Consider the following 24,621-nt stretch of genomic DNA (forward strand, 5'->3'; position numbering starts at 1 on the left):
AACAAAGGCTTCCCCACATCTAGCCCTACAGTACCTGGCCAGCGAGTCTTACTGACACCCGACCTGGGTGTTTTCTTTGGCTTTCTTCTCTTCATTGCACTGCCATGTGCCTTTTGTCTTTATCTCCCCATGAAACAGTCCCTTATCAGGGTCATCTTGCCAAAGCCACTGGCCCGTTCTCTGTCCTCTTACTCAACCTCAGGGCAGCATTCAACCTAGATGACAACTTGCTCGTTCTTGAAACACTTGTCTAGGCTTCTGTGACATCATGTTTGTCTGGTTTTCTTCTTACCTCACCAGCCATTCCTCATTTCCCTTTGCTCCTTCTCTTCTTGGTGCAGGCCCGGGGCTCTGTGTTTGAGCACCTCTCTTCTTTAGCTGGGTGTCCTCATCCAGTCCACCCATGTCTATGACTTGCAAATAACTATCTCCAGCCTAAATATCTCGGCTGAGTTCCAGGTGTGACTAACCAACTGCCCACTTGACATCTTTCCTTGGAACGTCTCACACAGGTAAGACAGAAATATGGATTCTTTCCTACCCCAAGTCTGCTCCCCGACTCGGACTTCCCACTTTTGTAAGTGACACCATCATCCACCTAACCACTTGGGCTAAAACTTGATCATTGTGCTTGAATCATCCTTGTTCCTCACACTTCACTTCTTTGTTTCCCCTCACCTCACTTCTAACCGGCCAGTGTACTCCATTGGCTCCGCCTCCAAAACGTATCCCAAATCCACCACCTGTCCATTTCTATCTCTGCTGCTCTAACCCTGGCCCAGGGCTCCTCCATCATTTCTTGCCTGGACTCCTGCATTACCTCCTAATAGGTCTTACTTCCCTCTTGTCTTCCTGTAGTTCAACCTTTATCCGACAACGGGAATAATGTTTTTAAAAGGTAAGTCAAGTTCTCTTAACACTCCAGTGAGTGCCCACTGCATTCAGAATAAAACCCAAACTCTCAGGAAAGGTCAAGGGGCTGCCCCAGCTTACCTGTACAGTCTCATCTCTCTCCACTTGTCCCTTACTCAGGACACTGCAGCTACACTCACTCTCTCTCTGTCCCCTGAATAGGCCAGTCCTGCTCCAGTCTGAGGGCCTTTACATCTGCTCTTCTTTCTGTGGGAGCACTCTTCCCCAGTCTTGAGCAGCTGCCTCTCATTATTACGACCTCATCTACAGTGTCACTACCTCCTTCAAGAGACCTTCCCTGGCTACCCCCACTAAAAACAGCCTCCCCTGCTCATGATTCAGTGTAATCTTCTTGAATCTTTTTATCTATGCCTGAACTTTTCTTATGTATTTATTTTGACTTGTTCAATAGCTGTCTCCTCCTGCTAGGAGTTAAGTTCTTTGAGGGCAAGGATTCAGTTGCACTCATGGTTTTATGCCCAGTGCTTAGAACAGTATTTGGCAATAGAAAGCACTATGTAAGTTGATTGGCTGGATCTCATCAACTCATCTGAGAAGATGGGAAAGCAAGTTATCATAATATGGTCTCCCATTATTTATCATTTCAGGACACCAAGTTGCAAGTAACAGAAACTCAGTTTAGACTGTCTTAAGCAATAGTAACAGAGAAAACCAAGAACAGGCCTGTCTTTAGGCACTGCTCAGAATTACATTGCCAGAATGATTGCCTTGCAATAATCTCTCCTCTCTCTCTTAGCCCTGCTCTCCTCTGGATTGTTTCCATTTGCTGGCAAGCCCCACCCATGCAGTGGCTCCTGCCAGCTCTGTGCTTATGTACTACACTGCACAGCTCAGCAACCAGCAGAAAGAGAGCTGCCTCTTCCCAGCCTTTACAGCAAAAATCTCAGAACTGACTTTCATTGGACCAACTTGGATCACATGCCCATCTCTGAACCAATCACTGTGTCTAGGGGGAAGGAATATGCTAATTAGTCAAGCCAAGTTACTCACCCACTCCTACATGGGAGTGTGTGATTGGGAATTGGCTTCACTTGGGTCACATGGTTTGGGGGCAGAGGAGAGCGGCCTCCCCCCCCCCCCCAAACTTCAGTGCCATCACCAGGGGCAGAGATGCAAGTTGTGGGAGGGAAGAAAAAAAAGAAAGATGTCCATCATAATTGTCTTTTTGTTTCAGGGAGCTAAAATTTTTGCCAGTTCTGGAATAACCTATGATTTTAATGCTTAAAGATGAAGAATGGTCTGACGGTTGCCATCTTATACAGGGCAGCCTGATGAGCTCAATTACCCACTGATTATTTACACAACACTGACTGTGTTGTGTACCTTATCTCGTAAGGCCTTTGTGACACCTCCTGCCCTGGAAGGGGTCATGCTTTGTCAGTCTCCTGTCTGAGTTTATGATTAAGGCCTGACCTCAGGACTGGAGGGTCAATGTCCTAGATTCTCGTTTCTTCAGTGTCAGGCCTCAAAGTTCCGGAGCTCTGGTCCATGAAGCCTTCATCTCTCTAGGTCTAGAATATTTCCCTTCACCTTTCATCATTATTAGTCTTCCTGATTTTGCCCCTCAACTCATTGTGCTGGACTGCTCCTTCCTACCCTACCCCTCTGAATTTGCTTTCTTTTTTTTTTTTTAAAGATTTTATTTATTTATTCGACAGAGATAGAGACAGCCAGCGAGAGAGGGAACACAAGCAGGGGGAGTGGGAGAGGAAGAAGCAGGCTCATAGCGGAGGAGCCTGATGTGGGGCTTGATCCCATAACACCGGGATCACGCCCTGAGCCAAAGGCAGACGCTCAACCGCTGTGCCACCCAGGCGCCCCTGAATTTGCTTTCTGACCAGGCCTGTTGCTACCCAACATCTGCCTTCACATCAGGCATTTCCCTCACCACGTCATTCCTTCCTTAATCTTCAGTGATGGGCATCACACAGAGGGAAGAGCTGGAGGTGAGTTGATCCCTACCTCGTGATTACCTTTCATATACTCACAGATGACACTCAGTAGGTCATCCGTTTTCCTTCTCCAAATTCCATTTATTTAGTAAAATCAAGTTTTCCCAGCGCTTTCAAATTGTTACTCCCCATTTGGTTCTCTGCAATTACGTGTCTTGTGCTCTGTGGCTGAGATACAGTAATAAGAGCACTGTCGTTTTTCCTCTGAGTCATGAACTTGGGGACAAAGTATTCTTCATGATCCCACTTGTTATTTCCTTTTTCTTTAACTGCAGAAAGTCACTCTGGTGGTCAGGTGAATTCCTTAGCAGTGATCCTTTGGCACAAGTGTTCTCATTCTAACCACTTACGTCGGTTGAACCCACCTATTTGCATAAATATAAACAAAAAGCTTATTTCTCTACAGAGGTTGCTAACCTGACCCACAAAGGCAGTTTTATTTCCACCAAAGTATAAAATCCATGATGACAGGAACTTTATTTAGTTCCTACTTTATCTCCAGTTCTCGGCATATACTGGTGCTCAATGACTGTGAATTCATTCATTCAGGAAGTGCTTATTGAGCATTTATTAAAGAGGGTGTTGTGCTAGGTGATACTGGGATTGAAGGAATAAAACAAGCATATCTAGGAGGATATTTCAGCCCCGAGTAAGAGAACTATCTTAAACAATTAGGCATTTATTAATGCACATAAGTAGCAGTCTAAGTTTAGATCAACTCGGGTTGCCTTGATCCACCTGCAAGGATCCAGGTTTTTCCACAGTTCATCCTAAGACTGGCTCCCTCTGGGGGAGAGGGGAGAGGAGCGACAAAGATCATAGGGTGGCTGCAGGTAACCACTAGCCTAACAGCAGGAAAGAGTAAAGCTTCCTACAAGAGAAAGACCCTTCCCAGAAGTCTCCAGCACTCCTCTTGCTTCTCTCAAAGGCCAGAACTGGGTCACACACGTACTCCTGAATCATGGTATTTAGCTTCACACCATTCGGCTCCTCACCTCACACTGAGGGTGAGGGGATGCTTCCTCTGAAGCAAGGGGGCTATGCTGAGGAGGGGTGGCTCTCCAAACACATGCAGGTTGTGTAAGAAAGGAAGGGAGTTGGAGCTAGAGACCAGGGGTGGGGGGGCTGGCCATAGCATTCACCACACACCATCACAAGATTTATAATGAAAGTCTAGGGTTTTAAAAAGTGTCGGCCTATATACAGACAGTCCCCAACTTATGATGGTTTGACTTATGACTTTTCAACTTTACAATGGTGTAAAAGTGATATGTATTCAGTAGAAACCATACTTCAAATTTTGAATATCAATCTTTTCCCAGGCTAGCAATACACCATAGGGCACTCTCTTGTGAGGCCAGTCAGCCACGTGATTGTAAGAATAAACTATCACCTTTTTTAAAAAAGATTTTCTTTATTCATTTGACAGAGAGAGAGAGAGAGAGAGAGGCAGCAAAAGCAGGGGGAGCAGCAGGCAGTGGGAGAGGGAGAAGCAGGCTCCCCCTGAGCAGAGAGCTCGACGTGGGACTTGATCCCAGCACCCTGGGATCATGAACTGCGCTGAAGGCTGATGCTTAACTGACTGAGCCACCCAGGCGCCCAACTGCTACACTTATAACCAATCTGTACCTAGACAACCATTCAACACTTCATTATAAAATGCACTTGTGTTAGATGATTTTGCCCAGCTACATGCTAATGTAGGTATTCTGAACATGTTTAAATAGGCTAGACTAAGTTGCCATATTCGGTAGGTAGGTTAGGAGTATTAAATGCATCTCCAGCTTGTGATATTTTCAACCTATGAAGGGTTTATTGGGATGTAACACCACTGTAAATTGAGGAAGATCTGTAAGATCACCTGCGTAGTGATTCTGATTCAGAAGGTCTGTTTTGGGACCTGGGCATTTGTAAGGTCTTAAAACCTGCACGGGTGATTCTTTTTTAGACCTTTTTTTTTTTTTTTTTTTTTGACAGAGATAGAGACAGCCAGCGAGAGAGGGAACACAAGCAGGGGGAGTGGGAGAGGAAGAAGCAGGCTCACAGCAGAGGAGCCTGATGTGGGGCTCGATCCCATAACGCCAGGATCACGCCCTGAGCCGAAGGCAGACGCTCAACCGCTGTGCCACCCAGGCGCCCCTGCACGGGTGATTCTGATGCCCAACCTACACTGCATACCAGTGCCATAATCTAAGAACCACCAGCCCATCAGTATACAAATAAGAACTCAGCACAGTCCCTACCCTGGAAAGCCTACACTAAATGTCCTTTAAGAGATTTTGGCATATGTGCTAGAGGAGTTCAGGGGAAGAAAAGCTCCCTCTGAGCCAGTAAGTTGGGAAAGGTTCCTGAGAGTGGGACCTCCAAAGATGAGTAATACTTGAATAGACAACCCAGGGAAGCAATGTAGCCAGAAGGGCACAGCATGAGCTGGGGTGGAAAAAAATGGAACACTTGTCAACTCATGTGTCATGTTTGTCAGAGGACAGGCTGATCTCTGTTTTGTTACCTCACTGGTACTTGAGAAAGGGAAGTTTTCTCATCTTCAGTTTTCTCATCTTGAACCAGTAATTGGAGAAACTGAGGTTTGTTTCCAGAACTTGGTGAATCAGTGCTATCTGATATTCCTGATACTTTGCTGGAACTATTCACCAAGCTTCCTCTTTGAGCACAAAGGGGATTTTAAGAGGCAATGATTGGGGCTTTCACATATTTGTTTTAAAAATCAGAATCACTAGGTGGAAAAACCCTATGAGATCACCTACTGCTCTACCTGACCTCTGTGGGGGAGACACAATGATCTTCCTAGAGGCAAAGGTATTTCAATTCCTCCTCAAAGCAAACTAGGATAAATCCAATCAAATCCAGCCAGGCTGCAAAAGTGATTGGGAGGAAAGTTAGAAACAAGCTAGAGAATATGGAGGAAATTTATAAATTGGCCGGCAATTGGATTACATTTAAAGATTCAATTAATGACAGATTTAGAATAGAGTTTCCTTTAGTGAGTTTGTTAACTCCCAGGCAAGAGGCTTGGTGGTTTGCTGATAGCACAGAAGGTGAGTCATGCAGCACTGGCTGGCTCAGCCAGGCTGGGACAAATGTCACCCACTCACTTTGATGGATGCACCCCATGCATAGAAATATGTGAACAGATATTGATTTTTTTTAACTCTACCATTACTCACTGTTCTTGACAACTTATTTTCCTTCTTTGGTATACCTTTGTTGTTGATACTTCTGCTGCATCTAAATCGCTTTTTAGTGAACTTTAAAGGGGTCTCTCTCATCCTAAAGGAGTTTCTGAGAGGTGGAGAGTTGGCAAGAGACTTGCTATGTGTGGCTTGGGCTTGACATGCTGGAGGAATACTGCCTCTCTCAGGTTTCAAGAGCTCTCCCTATGTTATCTATTAAGTGGGTTCAGGGCAAGAATGCTGGGTAAGTCAAGAGGTATTTACAGAAAATACTAATGTGGTAATTAGCCTCAGCAGTGAGAAAAACAAAATAAGTGCATACTTTTCAAGGAGGGGTCATACTATAAACTTTGTAAGAGAATAATTTTGTCTGGAAGCTCCTAGAAGGAGAACACCAGGACACAGACAAGACAACTGGTATAAAACAGCAAGAACAGAGGTAAGTGCTGGCCCATGTGGTTTCTAGCTCTGTACCCAGACGGCTTTGGCAGAAGGAAGATGGAGCAGAAGCAAGGGCAGCTGATACGGGAGTGATGCAATAGCAGAGGCCTTCCTACAAAGTTAAAGATGACTCAACCTGTTCAGCTGTGAGAGTCAAACCTTTCTGTGGGTTCCACCCTCCTGGTTTGAGCTTGCCTCTAAGTCTAGAGAGAATCATGTGGATCTGAAATCAATAATGTGGATGAGCTGAAAATGATTGCAAACAAAAGATATTTTGGAGAAATTTAGGCCTCGTTTTGGCAAATGAGTTGCTTAAACCCATTTTTTTTTATTTAAAGATTTTATTTATTTATTTGACAGAGATAGAGACAGCCAGCGAGAGAGGGAACACAAGCAGGGGGAGTGGGAGAGGAAGAAGCAGGCTCATAGTGGAGGAGCCTGATGTGGGGCTCGATCCCATAACGCCGGGATCATGCCCTGAGCCGAAGGCAGACGCTTAACCGCTGTGCCAACCAGGCGCCCCATAAACCCATTTGTGAGTATGAGATAGGGTCATAAAAAGGCCTACTAAATCTAGCTTAGAAGCAAAGGCCCCAGGAATATGAATGGTGGGCATGAGTACTATTGCACAAGTGGTATAAAAACAAATAAGGGTAGTCTACAGTTGAAAAGAGTACAAAAATAATTTCACTGAAAAAGACTGCTCTCCCAGTTTAAGCCGTCTGGTCTACCAATGTGCTAATGATCGTACAAGAAGGTGGTCACCTAAGGAGGGAATCATTTAACTCAAGTCATTCTTGTGGTGGGAAAAAAAAAGCCCAGTATGCTTCAACATCCTCAAGTCTCCTTACCTAAGCACGTGTACAAAGTGCCTCTCCTTGGACTTTTGTCCCAAGTTCTTTACTGCTTTTCTTCACGTGAATATTTTTATCTTGGGAAAGTTTATCACGGCAAAGAGGATCTAAGTGGCTAAAAAATGGATAAGATCCACATAGATAATCTGTTTAACTCAGGCATTCACTCATTCAACAAACATCAAGCATATATATGCCATGTTCTGGAGGCCTACAGATGAATAAGACCTGATCCTATAGGAAAATCAATGGTGAGAGGAGAGTGGAACACTAGCTATAACAGAGGTATATAAGCACAGGATGCCATGACATCAAAAAGGAGGAGCATGGATGGGGCGCCTGGGTGGCTCAGTCGGTCAGTTAAGCATCCAGCTCTTGGTTTGGGCTTGGGTCGTGATGGCAGGGTCATGAGATTGAGCCTGCGTCAGGCTCCCTGCTCAGTGTGGAGTCTGCTTGAGATTCTCTCCCTCTCTCTCTCTCTCTCTGTCCCTCCTCCCAGTTGTGCATGCTCTCTCTCTCTAAAATAAATAAATAAATAAATAAATAAATAAATAAATAAATAAATAAATAAAATCTTTTTAAAAATGGAGGAGCATGGGAACATCCAATTCTGCTGGGGAAAGGCGTAAGGGAAGCTTTACCAGAGGAGGTGATTTTTGAGGTGGGGTTTGAAGGATGAGTGCAGATTAGCCAGAGAAATGAGAGAAGAAAAATGAATGAGCCAAGGTATCACACCTCATTCAGAGAACTGCAAATGCTTTGACATGACTAAGGCTGGAGATTTCAGCAGGACCCAGATCTTAAAGGACCTTGTAGGTCATGATAAAGTGAAGTTTATTTCCAAAGGGATGGAAAACCACTGGAAGATTTTATATTGGAAAGTGACATGGTAAGAACTGGGACTTGAAATAACAATTCCGGCAGCTAAAAGAAGAAAGAACAGATGACACCTTAGGAGGCTTCCAAGCCATAAATGATAAAGGACTGAACTAAGACAGTAGCTGTGAAGGGGGAAAGAGGTTTGAGCTATGTAATGGTGTAATAGCCAGAATCTACGTTTCATTGAGGTAAAGAAAAGAAAGGATGAATCTAGCAGGACACCAGTCTTCTCCTGTACAGGAGAATGTGGCAGATGGCATCACTTCTTGAAAAAGGAAATATAAGGAAAGGAGTAACTTTGGAGAAAAAATAAATTCCATTTTAGACATGTGTATGATCTATGGGTCACCCAGGTGATGACCAGTTGATATTTATTTATTTATTTTTAAAGATTTATTCATTTATCTTAGAGAGAGAAAGAGCAAGCACATGAGCGGGTAGGGGCAGAGGGAGAGACTCCCCAAGCAACCTCCCCAGTGAGCGCAGAGTGCAGCACTGGGCTTGATTCCACAATCCATGAGATCATGACCTGAGCCAAAACCAAGAGTTGGACACTCAATCGACTCAGCCACCCAGGTGCCCCATGATCAGATGATATTTAAAAACATGTTTTCTTGCGGCACCTGGACGGCTCAGTTGGTTAAGCATCTGCCTTCAGCTCAGGTCATGATCTCAGGGTCCTGGGATCAAAACCCTGAGTCGGGCTCCCTGCTCAGCGGGGAGCCTGCTTCTCCCTCTCCTCCCCGCTTGCACTTTCTCTTGCCATCTCTGTTGCTATCTCTGTCTCTCTTTCTCAAATAAATAAAATCTTTAAAAAAAAAAACATGTTTTCTCAGTAAAAAGTGTATTGTAGAGAATGTTTGTATTGGCTGTGAGTAGAGGAACTAAACTGTCTTGTGTATTATTTTATTTCACTGCTCAAAACTGCCTGGCACACAGTAGGTGCTCCATAAATATTTTTAAGGACCTTTCATTCTTAGCAGTTTGAGTATAATATATCTAGGTTTGGTTTGTTTTATTTATTTATTATTTATTTATTTTTATTCAATTTTATTTTTAATTTACTTATCCTGCCTGGGATTTATTAAGCATCTTGAATCTGCAAAGAAGTCTTTTTGCCAAATTTAGAAAAATTTTAGCCATTAATTTGTAAAAAAATTTTTTCTGAACTATTTTCTCTCTCATTTTCTTTGGGGATTACAGTTACACCTATGTTAGAACTTTGGATGTTGACTCAAGTCATTGAGGTGTTCTTAATTTTTCTTCAGCTTTTTTCTCATCTTCAGTTTTGATCATTTCTATTGATCTACCTTCAGGCTCACTGACTCTTCCACCCAATATCTCCAATCTTCTGGTAAGCTTAAGAAGTGAATTTTTTATTCCAGATATTAAATTTTTCACTTCTAGAATTTGTTTATTTCCTTTTTATGGTTTCTTTCCTCTGCTGCAGTTTCCTGTTTGTTCATTATGAGCATATTTTTGTTCATGTCATTGAACAGTTATAATAGCTAGTTTAAAATAATTGTGTCCTAATTCTGATTTCTGTTATCATCTGAGGATCAACTTCCATCTACTGTCTTTTCTCTTGATTATGGGTCATATTTTTCTGCTTTTTTGATTGTCTAGTAATTTTGGATTGTGCTTGCACATTGTAAATGGTACATTGTAGAGGCTATGGTTTTTGTTAGGTTAAGCTCTGAATTTTTTTTTTTTTTACTGAAGAGTTAACTTGGTTACTAAATTTTTCTCCTCTGTAGGGGGTAAGGGTTGAAATTTCCATTCAGTTCTTTTACCATTAGTTGGGCTGACTGAAGTCTGTCCCACATGTGTGTAGCTCAGAGATCAGCCAGAGATTGGGAAAACTTCATGCACAGATTCTGGAACCTCTCCTCTGAGATTCTCTCCTTAGGTTACCCCACGACCACTACCATTTTCCAGTTGCTGAGATAACCTCAAACTACTAATTCCTCAAATAAATTAATCAGAACTGTGGGTTTCTATCCACATTCTAACTGTCCCAGCATGATGGTGACTGGTGCTTGCCCTTACACAGAAAGCCATTTAAAAAAAAAAAACAGGAAATGCATCCAGTGCCATTTTCTTCTTCTAAGTGTCAACTCTTCTCTAGTCTCTAGTTTGGTTTCTCTTTAATAACTTTAGGTAATCTTTTTCCTCTAAAGTTTATAATTATTATGTGCAAAAGGGTTAATCCAATATAAACTACTCTGCTATTAACAGACATGGAATTCCGGGTACCCGATAAGTATTTCTTGAATAAATTCAAGTACCTACTGTATATCTCTAATAGACACTATTACTTGACCTAGTCCAAATTAAACTACCCTTGATTCCCTCTTCTACCTCTAGCAAACCTGTTCCTGCCCAAACCTACTTCATTATATATATATGATACATATAAATATCATATGTATATATGAAAAGACTATCATCCAAAAAGTCACCAAGGCCCTCTAAGTCTTAAAGACTGAGATCTACTCTGCAGTCCTCACCTCAATCTTTGCAATATTTGACACCTTCCTTATGGAAACTCCTCTTGTGGCTTCCGTGGTATTATTCTCTCTTAGATTTCTTCCCTTTGGCTGGTGGGACCTTGGTCTATTTTATAGGCTCTTATTCTAATGGAGCTTATATTCTAGAGGGGATTGATCTATCTATCATCTATCTATCTACCTATCTATCTATCTATCTTGTCGGCAATTCCACCTAAATGTATAATAGGCGTTTCAAACTCAACATGTCCCAAACTGGGACACTCTCACTCCAGAGCCTTTGCATTTGCTGTTCCCTCTGCATGGAATGATCGTCCACCAAATATCCACATGGTTCACAATTCTTACTTCCTTCAATTGTCAATTGCAGAGTCAATTTTTAAATGAGACTACTATACATATTACTCTGTAATTCATTTTTGCTGAATATTTACCCATGTTGAGTTATCCATGTTGACACATGTAACTCTAGTTTTCATTAATTTCATGAATATTTATTCATCCACTGATTAAATGTCCCACTTTTTTTTTCTCCATTGCTCTATTGGTGGACATACAGTTTATTGTTTTTAAGGTTTCTGTTTTTAAAACTAAAGCTGAAATAAATTTTATGCGTCTCCTTATTACATTTGGAGAGCTTCTCTCAAAGTGGAATTGGTGGTTTGTGGGGGGATATCCACTTTCTACTTACTAGATGGTGCCAACCTGCTCTCCCCACAGATATAGCAACATATACTGCCATCAGCCATGCATGAGTGTTACCATTTCTGGGTGGGTTTTTTTTCCCCAGAATTTTTAAATTTTCTCCCATTTAATAGGTTCATAGTTTTTGTTGACATATCCTTGACTACACATAAGTTTGAGTATATCTCATACGTTTCCTGGCCATTTGGGGTTCTTTCTTTTGTAAATTGTTTGTTTATATCCTTCCCTTTACTTCTCCTCCTTTCAGTTTCCTTCTATCCTTTCACTTTTCCATTAGGCTGTTTTCTTAACCATATATAGGATGTTTTTTGTTTTTTGAATTGTGGTTACTGATTCTTTAATGCAAATATCTTCTTGTGCTTTGTGGCTTGTCTTTAATTTTTTAATGATGCTTTTGGTTATATACATGATTTATATTTTAATATAGTCATATTTTTTCAATATTTTCAAGGATGAATCAATACAAATAAGTTTTAGGTGTGTGTGCTGGAGGGGGAAGTTATCAAAGGAAATTCTTGCCAAGTGACCTTTCTTTTCTCTGTAAAGTAAAAAGAGAAGTCAGCTTTGAAGAGATAACTGTGGAGTCCCTGAGGTTCCTCCTGTAGCTGACATGTACTAATTGAGACCACAACAAATGCCTAGATCTAGGAGTTGGCTGGGGTGGGGAGGGGGTGGTGGATGAGACAGGATTTCATACATAGAACCTTGCTTTACTAGAGCTTACCATCAGAGGACTAATACAGGTTAAACTGTACAACCCTGATATACTTCCTTAGAAACTCAGAGGAAGGAGAGATAGAGGTAGGATCAAGTTAATTTTCTATGGACTGGGTTAATCAGGGAAGACCCTATGTCAACTTTCTTGACCTGCTATAAACCTGAGAATTACAAAGGAAACATAGGTAAGGAAACAGAGGCCGACCCAAGTTAAGGTGTCCCAGCTAGTGAGACGCAGAATGCCCACTAGAACTATAGTTCCCTGATCCAGTGTGCTCCGTCTGCCATCACAGCATGTTGACATGTCCCCTCTTATCGTAAAATACAGGTGTGAGAGTGAAGCAAAGGAAAAGCCAAATAAGACAAAATAGAAATTCAATTATAACCAAAAGAGGCCCAAAACCATTTAATCTGGGTTCACAAACTGTTAGATGCAGTTACTATATTCACATCTACTTGTTTGTCTTATGAGGCTACAGGCAGATATGTTATCCTCATTTTTGTTTTCAGTTGGGACAGAAAAAGGTGAAGTGACTTGACCCAGGGCACTTTACAAGTTATAGCAAAAGAGAGTCAATAAACATGGGCTCCACGTTCAATACTTTTCTCTTCATAAACCACAAGACAAATGACCACATATGTCTACAAATTATAGTCACTTTCTTGTTTCAGTTACCTTAGTTTTGTTCTTCCATTAACTGTCAGGTTAACTGGTTCTAATTCCCTCTGCCTGCTGAGAAAGCATCAAATTAGGCAGCTAATGAGTAACACCGAAAAAACTAAACCAGAGGTACATTGATCAAGTTGCTTATAATCAAGCTATTACAGTTTTGTTTTTCCTATCTATATCCTTATCAGCAAACATGAATGTAGAAATCGCCTTCAACTGCCTGCAGAGACACATTATTAATTAGGATCAATCAAAAGTTCTCTCCAGCCAAAAATGCTTCAAAACATTAACTCCTTTTATCTTACTATAGTAATAGCCTTAAGAAGAAACTAGTATCTTGTGCCTGTGTCAGAGAAATATCATAACACTAATTACAAGAAATCCTTAGAATATTCTCCAAAGTCAAAAACAATGTTCACTGGGGGCGCCTGAGTGGCACAGCGGTTAAGCGTCTGCCTTCGGCTCAGGGCGTGATCCCGGCATTATGGGATCGAGCCCCACATCAGGCTCCTCCACTATGAGCCTGCTTCTTCCTCTCCCACTCCCCGTGCATGTGTTCCCTCTCTCGCTGGCTGTCTCTCTCTGTCAAATAAATAAATAAAATCTTTAAAAAGAAAAAAAAACCAATGTTCATTGCTGTCGAAAGTTTGCTTCTTCCATGTTCTCAAGGAGATAGAATTCTACTAGTGCCAGGCACATCTGGCCCCTTGGATAGGATGCCTATGGGAGCTCTGTTCTAAACCATTAGTCTAGGGCACTCTTACTAGATGTACAAATACTAAAGAAGCAGAAGAGGGAGGCAAGAAGCTCTGGTAGTGAAAGCTGGTGAGCAGTCATCAGTGCCCTTTCAGAACTGGGTCTTTAAAGGTATTTTTCCAAACAGGGAAGTGAGGAAAAGCACGTGATGTGGAACAGACCCCAGCAGCAAAGCAGTAAGGCATGAAAGGGCGGGGCAGGTTTGCACATGGAACGTGTCCAGGATGAGAAGCAGGCTGTGACCATATCACCAATGGCCTTGTAGGATGAGCTAACAAGTTGGGATTTTACAGGTAGGTGTGGGCATGCTCAGATTGGTGTTTCCAGAAGATCAATCTGGCAGCCAAGTGTGGCACATGAATCTTAGGGAAGGAGCCCCATTCTTACGCTACTGCATCAGACTAGGAGAGACAATGATGGCAGCTTGGTCTGTGGCACTAGAGTGGAGACAAGGGGATACATTCAAAATGCATCTGGGGGAAGAATTAATCAAATGACTATAAGGGGGAGAAAGTAATTCTTTTAGCTGAAATTGGAAAAAAAAATAGTAAGAGCTTCAGTGTCATAGAATACAGAAGATGAAGTCAGGCAAAAAATAATAAATTTAAAAATTTTTAAACTTCTTTATAATAGTCAATCATTTCCTACCTAAGAAGAGTCTATTTTCAGGAAAAAAAAATTATTCCTTTTTTTAAAAAATAAAATTTCCCCTAATGGATTTTCCATTTATAAAATTCACGCTTAATGGCTTTTGATGTTCTGGAGTAAATAATCACTAATTGTGCCAAAAAAATTTGGGAAACTCTTCAACAGAAGAAATTTCTAATCTGTGTATCTGAGATGCATGTGCATAAGCAAGCTCTCCCACAGCATAATATATATAATAGCATCTATATATTAATCTCTTTCTCTCCACACACACACACACACACACACACACAATCAGAAATCAACTTAAAACAAACATGATATCATCTGCAGGAAGTGCCAAGGCACTTTTTGCATTAGCTTTTAATGTTAGGAAAACAAAATGAGAAGGTGACACTGTTTCATGGTTTCTTTTTCTTTTTCTTTTTTTGAGGAAAAACTAAATCTTATTTATTTCTTAAAAGTGAACCACTAGGAAAATATCACAGCCTTGAAACACCAACCATAGGCTATATTATCACTTCAAATAATTAGTTGGTAAAACGACAATAAAGTCCTTATCAAAATGATAAGGTGCTAGAGCTGGGACAGGAACAGTGCTTGTTGCAAAGGCCCTAGGCAAAAGTGGTTATTTGGTAATGGGGGGAGGATGTCCCTCTTCTGCTTCAAAGGAATCACAGCTCACCCGAGTTGTTTACTTTTTCTCCTTTGACCTTCCTATTGCAAAAGGATTGTCTCAATACGGCTCTGTTATTTCAGGGGGCTAAATAATCTTGAGTTTAGGCTTTCATTCCATTCTGTTCTATAAAAAGCAGTTTTTTGCCCGTGCTCCACCTTGTCCTGCTCTTCGGTCACCGCCAGTGTGGCCCTGGGGGCTGGGAGCCTCGTCCTGGATTACTGGATTGAAGGTTCCAACAGGGATGCTTTGAGCGATTTCTTCGGGGTGGAATCGGACCTGGGACGGAGGAGAAAAGATGGCGGAGGAGTAAAGGACCCTTTCTTAGCTGGTCCCCTGAGTCAAGCTGGATATCTACCAGACCATCCTGAAAACCTACGGAATCAGCCTGAGACACAGGAAGATACATCTGGATCTCTACAAACGAACATCTCCAGCGCTGAATATTGAGGTATGAAGCGGGGAGCCATGAATCCGCGCATAGATATCGGAAGATAAACGGAAGGGGGAGTGAGCCGAGGCGCTGGGGCACCAGGAAGCAGTAGCCACTTACATTGGGGAGCGGGCTGGACTCCCGGACCGGCACCCGCGAGAGAGCAGACTGAGACGTGAGCCTGGGAACGCACATGTTACCAGACTGAAAACCGGAGCTCCGAGCACTCACTGGAACCGGACTAAAACCGGGAGCTTGGGAGCACCTGCGCGTCCAGACTGAAAACTGGAGCTTTGGCCCGCACACTCGAACTAGACTGAAACCGGGAGCTCGGAAGCGTGCGCACAACTAGACTGAAAACCGGTGCTCCGGGGAGTGCGTGCGAACCACTCTGAAACAGGAGCTTGGGAGCGCGCAGGAACCGGGGGCAGCTGGCGGTGTTAGAAGCACAAAGGACAGATACATGCGGGCCCTGGAAGTGAGGGCTGAGAGAGCGGCTGTGGGGCGCACAACCCGGGATGCTGCAGGGCTTTTAGCAGCACCGACAGAAACAGAGTTAAAGTGGCCAAGAGAGCTCAGTGGAGAGCGGACTGAGATCTCTCTGTTCTGAGACAGAGGCTAAGACACAGCCACTGCTGCTCTGACTCTCAGAGAGTCACAGAAAACTGCCAGGGAAAGCCACCGGAGAACAAAAGCCCGGAAATACCAGCTCACATTGTGCCCATCCCCATCCCCCCTCGCAGGGGACAGGGAGACTCTACCCAAACAGGGTTGCCTGAGTACAGCGTGGCAGGCCCCTCCCCCAGAAAGCAGGCTGAAAAATCAAGAAGCCCACATCCCTAAGGTCCCTAATAAAACAAGTGCACACTGCCTGGGTCCTGGTCAATAATTTGGGCTCTGAGCATCCCCGCAACCTCTCCTCATCAGAATGACAAGGAGAAGAAATCCCCCCCAGCAAAGAAAAGATAATGAGTCTGTGGCCTCTGCCACAGAACTGATGGATATGGATATAACCAAATTGTCAGAAATGGAGGTCAAAGTAACAATGGTCAAGATGATGTGCAGGCTTGAGGGGCGCCTGGTTGGCACAGCGGTTAAGCGTCTGCCTTCGGCTCAGGGCGTGATCCCGGCGTTACGGGATCGAGCCCCACATCAGGCTCCTCCGCTATGAGCCTGCTTCTTCCTCTCCCACTCCCCTTGCTTGTGTTCCCTGTCTCGCTGGCTGTCTCTATCTCTGTCGAATAAATAAATAAAATCTTAAAAAAAAAAAGATGATGTGTAGGCTTGAAAAAATATTAATGAAAATATTAACGAGAATATAGAATCTCTAAGGGCGGAAATGAGAGAGAATCTGGGAGAAATTGAAAATGCTATCAATCAAATGCAATCTAAACTAGACGCTCTGATGGCCAGGGTAAATGAGGCAGAAGAACGAATTAGTGAATTGGAGGATGGGATGGTAGAAGAGAAAGTTAAAACAGAAACTTGCCTCAAAAAAATCCAATCTCAAGAATGTAGGTTACGGCAGATTACTGACTCAATGAAACATTCCAACATCTGAATCATCGGCATCCCCGAGGGGGTGGAGAAAGAGAGAGGTCTAGAAGAGATATTTGAACAAATTGTAGCTGAGAACTTCCTTAATCTGGCAAAGGAAACAAGCATTCATATCCAAGAGGCAGAGAGGACCCCTCCCAAGGTCAATGAGAACCGATCTACACCACATCACATCATAGTGCAATTCAGAAATATTAGATCCAAGGATACAGTATTGAAAGCGGCCAGGGGGAAGAAAATCCTTACGTACAGAGGGAAAAATATCAGAATAACGTCAGACCTGTCTACAGAGACCTGGCAGGCTAGGAAGGGTTGGCAGGGTATTTTCAAAGCTCTATCTGAGAAGAACACGCAGCCAAGATCCTTTATCCAGCAAGGCTGTTATTCAGAATTGATGGAGAGATAAGGACCTTCCAGGATCGGCAGAAACTGAAGGAATTTGTAACCACCAAACCAGCCCTACATGAGATATTAAGGGGGGTTCTATAAAAGTAAAAAGGCCCCAAGAGTGACACAGAACAGAAATTTACAATCTATAGAAACAAAGACTTCACAGGCAACATGACATCATTAAAATCATATCTCTCAATAATCACTCTCAATGTGAATGGCCTAAATGCTCCCATAAAACGCCCAGCGTTGCAGATTGGATAAAAAGACATGACCCATCCATTTGGTGTCTACAAGAGACTCATTTTGAACCTAAAGATACATCCGGACTGAAAAGGAAGGGATGGAAAACCATTTTTCATGCCAATGGACCTCAAAAGAAAGCTGGGGTAGCAATTCTCATATCAGACAGATTAGATTTTAAACTAAAGACTGTAGTTAGAGAAACAGAAGGACACTGTATTATTCTTAAAGGATGTATCCAACAAGTGGATATGACAATTATAAATATCTATGCCCCCAACAGGGGAGCAGTTAGATACACAAGCCAACTCTTAACCAGAATAAAGAGACATATAGATAATAATACATTAATAGTAGGGGACCTCAAGACTCCACTCTCAGCAACAGACAGATCACCTAAGCAGAAAATCAACAAAGAAACAAGAGCTTTGAATGACATGCTGGACCAGATGGACCTCATAGATTTATATAGAACACTACACCCCAGAACAACAGAATACTCATTCTTTTCAAATGCACATGGAACTTTCTCCAGAATAGACCATATACTGGGTCACAAAACAGGTCTCAACCGATACCAAAAGACTGAGATTATTCCCTGCATATTCTCAGACCACAATGTTTTGAAACTGGAACTCAATCACAAGGAAACATTTGGAAGAAACTCAAACACTTGGAAACTAAGAACCATCCTGCTCAAGAATGATTGGGTAAACCAGGAAATTAAAAATCAGTTTAAACAATTTTTGGGACCAATGACAATGAAAACACATTGGTCCAAAACCTATGGGACACTGCAAAGGCGGTCCTAAGGGGAAAATACATGCAGCCAAGATCCTTTATCCAGCAAGGCTGTTATTCAGAATTGATGGAGAGATAAGGACCTTCCAGGATCGGCCTCACTTCCATCCAAGCCTCACTCGAAAGAATAGAAAAATCTAAAATGCAGTTTTTATATTCTCACCTCAAGAAGCTGGAGCTGGAACAGAAGAACAGGCCTAATCCATGCACGAGACGGCAGGTGATCAAGATTAGAGCAGAGATCAGTGAATTAGAAACCAGGAGCACAGTAGAGCAGATCAACAGAACTAGAAGCTGGTTCTTTGAAAGAATAAATAAAATAGATAAGCCACTGGCAAGACTTATCCAAAAGAATAGAGAAAGGACCCAAATTAATAAAATTATGAATGAAAAGGGAGAGGTCACAACCAACACCAATGAAATAGGAAGGATTATTAGAAACTTTTATCAACAGCTTTATGCCAACAAAATAAGCAATCTGGAAGAGATGGAGGCCTTCCTGGAAACCTATAAACTACCAAGACTGAAACAGGAAGAAATTGATTTTTTAAACAGACCAATTAATTACTAAGAGATTGAAGCAGTGATTAAAAACCTTCCAAAAAACAAAACTCCAGGGCCTGATGGATTCCCCGGGGAATTCTACCAAACATTCAAAGAAATAATACCTATTCTCCTAAAGCTGTTTCAAAAAATAGAAACAGAAAGAAAACTACCAAACTCATTCTATGAGGCCGATATTACCTTGATCCCCAAACCAGGCAAAGACCCCATCAAAAAAGAGAATTACAGACCGATACCCCTGATGAATATGGACGCCAAAATTCTCAACAAGATCCTAGCTAATAGGATCCAACAGCACATTAAAAGGATTATCCATCATGACCAAGTGGGATTCACCCCTGGGATGCAAGGATGGTTTAACATTTGCAAATCTATCAGTATCTTAGATTTTATCCAGAAAGAAAAATTCAAAAATCATTTGATTCTCTCAATAGATGCAGAAAAAGCATTTGACAAAATACAGCATCCTTTCCTGATAAAACCCTTCAGAGTGTAGGGATAGAGGGTACATTCCTCAATTTCATAAAAACCATCTATGAAAAGCCTACAGCAAATATCATTCTCAATGGGGAAAATCTGGAAGCCTTTCCCTTAAGATCAGGGACAAGACAAGGATGCCCACTCTCGCCATTATTATACAACATAGTACTAGAAGTCCTTGCAACAGCAATCAGACAACAAAAAGGGATAAAAGGTATCCAGATCGGCAAAGAAGAAGTCAAACTGTCTCTCTTCGCAGATGACATGATACTCTATATGGAAAACCCAAAAGAATCCACCCCCAAACTACTAGAAGTTATAGAGCAATTCAGTAATGTGGCGGGATACAAAATCATGCTCAGAAATCAGTTGCATTTCTATACACGAACAACGAGACTGAAGAAAGAGAAATTAGGGAATCCATTCCATTTACAATAGCACCAAAAATCATACGTTATCTCGGAATTAACTTAACCAGAGATGTAAAGGATCTATATTCTAGAAACTACAAATCACTCTTGAAAGACATTGAGGAAGACACAAAAAGATGGAAAAATATTCCATGTTCATGGATCGGAAGAATTAACATAGTTAAAATGTCCATGCTACCCAGAGCAATCTACACTTTCAATGCTATCCCGATCAAAATACCAATGACATTTTTCAAAGGACTGGAACAAACAGTCCTTAAATTTGGGTGGAACCAGAAAAGGCCCCGAATCTCCAAGGAACTGTTGAAAAGGAAAAACAAAGATGGGGGCATCACAATTCTGGATTTCGAGCTGTACTACAAAGCTGTGATCACAAAGACAGCATGGTACTGGCACAAAAACAGACACATAGACCAATGAAACAGAATAGAGAAATGGACCCTCGGCTCTTTGGGCAACTAATCTTTGATAAAGCAGGAAAAAACATCCGGTGGAAGAACGACAGTTTCTTCAATAAATGGTGCTGGGAAAATTGGACAGCTACATGCAAAAGAATGAAACTTGACCACTCTCTCACACCATACACAAAGATAAACACCAAATGGATGAAAGACTTCGATGTGAGACAGGAATCCATCAAAATCCTAGAGGAGAGCATAGGCAGCAACCTCTACGACATTGGCCACAGCAACCTTTTTCATGACACATCTCCAAAGGCAAGAGAAACAAAGGAAAAAATGAACTTGTAGGACTTCATCAAGATAAAAAGCTTCTGCACAGCCAAGGAAACAGTAAAAAAAAACTAAGAGGCAGCCCACGGAATGGGAGAAGATATTTGCAAATGACACTACAGATAAAAGACTGGTATCCAAGATCTACAAAGAACTTGTCAAACTCAATACACGGGAAACAAATAATCAAATCAAAAAATGGGCAGAAGATATGAACAGACACTTTTCCAATGAAGACATACAAATGGCTAACAGACACATGAAAAAATGTTCAAAATCATTAGCCATCAGGGAAATTCAAATCAAAACCACACTGAGATACCACCTTACTCCAATTAGAATGGCAAAAATTGACAAGGCAGGAAACAACAAATGTTGGAGAGGATGTGCAGAAAGGGGATCCCTCTTACACTGTTGGTGGGAATGCAAGTTGGTACAGCCACTTCGGAAAACAGTATGGAGGTCCCTTAAAAAGTTAAAAAATTGAGCTACCCTATGATCCAGCAATTGCACTACTGGGTATTTACCCCAAAGATACAGACGTAGTGAAGAGAAGGGCCATATGCACCCCACTGTTCATAGCAGCATTGTCCACAATAGCTAAATTGTGGAAGGAGCTGAGATGCCCTTCAACAGATGACTGGATTAAGAAGATGTGGTCCATATATACAACGGAATATTACTCAGCCATCAGAAAGAACAATTACACAACATTTGCAGCAACATGGACGGGACTGGAGAAGATTATGCTAAGTGAAATAAGTCAACCAGAGAAAGACAATTATCATATGGTTTCACTCATTTATGGAACATAAATAGGAAGATCAGTAGAAGAAGGAAGGGAAGAATGAAGGGGGGGTAAACAGAAGGGGAATGAACCGTGAGAGAGTGTGGACTCTGGGAAACAAACTGAGGGCTTCAGAGGGGAGGGGGGTGGGGGATTGGGATAGGCCGGTGATGGGTATTAAGGAGGGCACATATTGCATGGTGCACTGGGTGTTATATGCAAATAATGAATCATGGAACATTGCATCAAAAACTGGGGATGTAGTGTATGGTGACTAATATAACAAAATAAAAATTATTTTTAAAAAAGCAGTTTTTCTAAATCTAGTACTTAATAACTCTCTTAATTAAGAAGTTCCTCCTTCAATGTTCATTTCCTGGATTCTGGTATACAGTGCAATCAAAACCCCCTTTCCCTTCAAGGGAGAGTGTTACTACTGCAAGATTGTCCTGTGGCTCTGCTGCAGAGAGCCTCAGGGCCCAGCACGGCAACCAGTGAGAGGGAAGGGGTGCTTCCCATACTCGGTGTTACGTTGCCTCTCATGCTTTTGCAGGGTCTCCTAGCCAAAAGATGTAATGTGTATTTCAAGAAATATATATCCACATCTTGATGGCCTGAAACACGTACCTACAAGGAACTGTTCAAAGTTCTTATCCAAACTACCTCTCCCAACTCCACACCTTAAATCAACTTCATGCCCTTGTATATAAAACAAAACCAAGCAAAACAAAGAGCCAGAAACCTTTTTTTCCCACCTAAATTAGTGACCTCATAGATTTTGTTTTACAGCTTATGGAAAATGATTTGGTGATCCTTCTGGTAAACAGGAGGTAGGCAACAAACAGAAACACCTCTGCTCACACTCCGCCAGATTATAGGCAGGTTAGAGGAAGCTGCCAGCCTGTTCGTACCTGTGTACTGAAAAGAATCTGGTACCTTGGAAGGCTCTGGCTTGGCACAAGGGAGAGCCCTCATGCCAGGAGAAGCATGTGAAACTTAAGCTATCAAAAACTCTCCTGTGCTATCTCTGACCCAAATTTTAGCACCAGTTTTTTCCATTTCACTTTCTAGGGTTGAAACAAAGGAACCAGTGTCCAGAGGGAAGTGACACGTGCCTCAAACTTGATACCATCCTTAATTTCTTCATAAATGTCACCTAAAAGACCAAAACTCCCAATTCTCTTTTTAAATAGATTTCTGTTGTCAGCCCTGATGGCCAACTGCAAAGACTTCTATTTCCCAATGGATAAGAGAGACTTCTTCATCTTCTTGGTCATGGTCGGGATGAGCTGCATGTGGTCATCCACACACAAGTCTCCAGCTGCCACTTCATCTGAAGCTCTTTACTTCCTGCATCTATTGAATCTTTGGATTTGTCATTGCAATGCATGGGCACTGGGCCAGGCGGTCCTGGAACTTCTCCAGCTAGGCTTGAGCCAGAGGTGCATGGCAGCGCTTAATGCACTGGTGCACCTGCTGCATGGACACCTGGCTGTCCTCAACAGCTGGCATGGCGCCAGAACATGAGGCCCTGCATCTTCTGGATGTTCTCTCTCTCCAGTCTCTTCACCATGGAGTCTACTGCCTCCTACACCTGGAGCTGCTGCAGCTCTGTCATGGCGATCCCACACTACACGCCCCCCTGCAGCAGTGCCCACATGGACTCCGGTGCTAAGGCCTCCCTGTTTCACAGTTTCTAATACACGTAGCTTCTGCAAGAGAGGCATCAGAGGTGCCTAAAAATAGGGGTGATACAGAGAAAGTATGCCTTCTTCCCTATTGTGGATGCTGGAGTGCACTGCCCAGACTCCCATTTTAGGACTCAGGTGCTCATTCACCCAGCACTAGGGCATGTTGGTGGCTGATAGTTTTCAGCTGAATTATTTTCAGTCCCCTTCACAGACACAGCCCACATCTATTGGCTGATCATTTGGGGTTGGGTGGGTATAAAGTCCTGGCGCCCTTCACTTAAGGGGTAGAGAATCTTTAAAAGGCCATTCAGGTCCAGAGTTCCTCTAAGAATGACCGAAGACAGCGGCAGCTGTGTGACAGCTGCTTCTCCCTCTGCCCCGCCCTGCTCCTGTCACTCTCACAGGTGATGATTCAAAGGGTACTACCCAATAAACTTCTTCATGGAAATCTGAGTCCTTTTCCCAGGAACCCCAACCTATGGCACCTACCAGGACCACAAAAAGCTTTTCATGAGCACTAATTACACACAATGAAGAGTGGACATAGGACTTTGGATATAAAGTTATTTTATTGAAGGAATCATAGCAAGAACAAATAAAAACATATATAGTAAAACCGAGAACAGGAGTTGAGTCCAGGTGACTAGCAATTCTTCATCTGTTAGATACTATTAACCATAATTTTTCCCCCCTGGTTGTTGTTTTTTCCCTATCTCCTCCCCTAAAAAGCTGCTTGACAATGTTACTAATGCTACTTCTCTAAGGCTCCATCCCGGGGGGGAGGGGGCGGGGGGGGGGGAAGGGGAGGTGCGGTACAGTAATCGGATATCAAAAGATGCCTGTGTCCCCACTGCTACCTAATGGGTTCTTTGAGCATTGAAGCCTCCATTGAACAGTACTTTTTTTTCAACTGCTGACACTATGTCAATAAAATGGCTAAATGTGACCACATCAAACTATAGGCCACTAGTCTTCATGGGGCAAAACTCCAGGGCTTATTTTGACTTCTGGAAAGAAGTTGTGTTAACTGTCTCCTTTTTCCTATTTACATCTGGGTACGTACACCCAGGCCACCCAGGCTGTTTTTAAGTATCCTTAAGATAAAAGAGAAGGGGAGTACCTGCGTGGCTCGGTAGGTTAAGTGTCTGCCTTCAGCTCAGCCCATGATCTCAGGGTCCTGGGATTGAACCCCATGTGGGGCTCCCAGCTCAGCAGGGAGTCTGCTTCTCCCTCTCCCTCAGCCCCCGGCCCCTCCCCCTGCTCATGCATGCTGTCTCTCCCAAATTAAAAAAAAAAGATTGTTCTATTATCCACTGTGCAATAAAAGTGATATGAAGTGCAATGAACTGTTCTATTATCCACTGTGCAATAAAAGTGATATCTTAGAAAAATGTATTTTTCTAAGATAGTCAACGAGAACATAGGGAAATACTCAGATAAAGAGGGTTTTTTCTGGGGCTGTGATGCAGATGAATCCAATTAACTCCGAGTTTTAAGACCATCTTAAGACTACCACTAGAGACTGCTATATGAGAAAGCCAAATAGGGCCAAAAAAATATGAAGAAAGCTCCTGTCACCAC

The 24,621-nt window shown here is 42.5% G+C and overlaps 1 long non-coding RNA gene and 1 pseudogene across 3 annotated transcripts in view; both read right to left on the bottom strand.

The window, feature by feature from the left end:
- Nucleotides 1-24,621, bottom strand: part of LOC113251920 (uncharacterized) — a 56,973-nt gene that overhangs the window by 26,357 nt on the left and 5,995 nt on the right. The gene's annotated exons all lie outside the window — the stretch shown is intronic.
- Nucleotides 22,490-23,691, bottom strand: LOC113251919 (protein FAM136A-like; annotated as a pseudogene).

This window comes from Ursus arctos, unplaced genomic scaffold (assembly GCF_023065955.2).
Source record: "Ursus arctos isolate Adak ecotype North America unplaced genomic scaffold, UrsArc2.0 scaffold_7, whole genome shotgun sequence".
Taxonomy (NCBI): Eukaryota; Metazoa; Chordata; class Mammalia; order Carnivora; family Ursidae; genus Ursus; species Ursus arctos.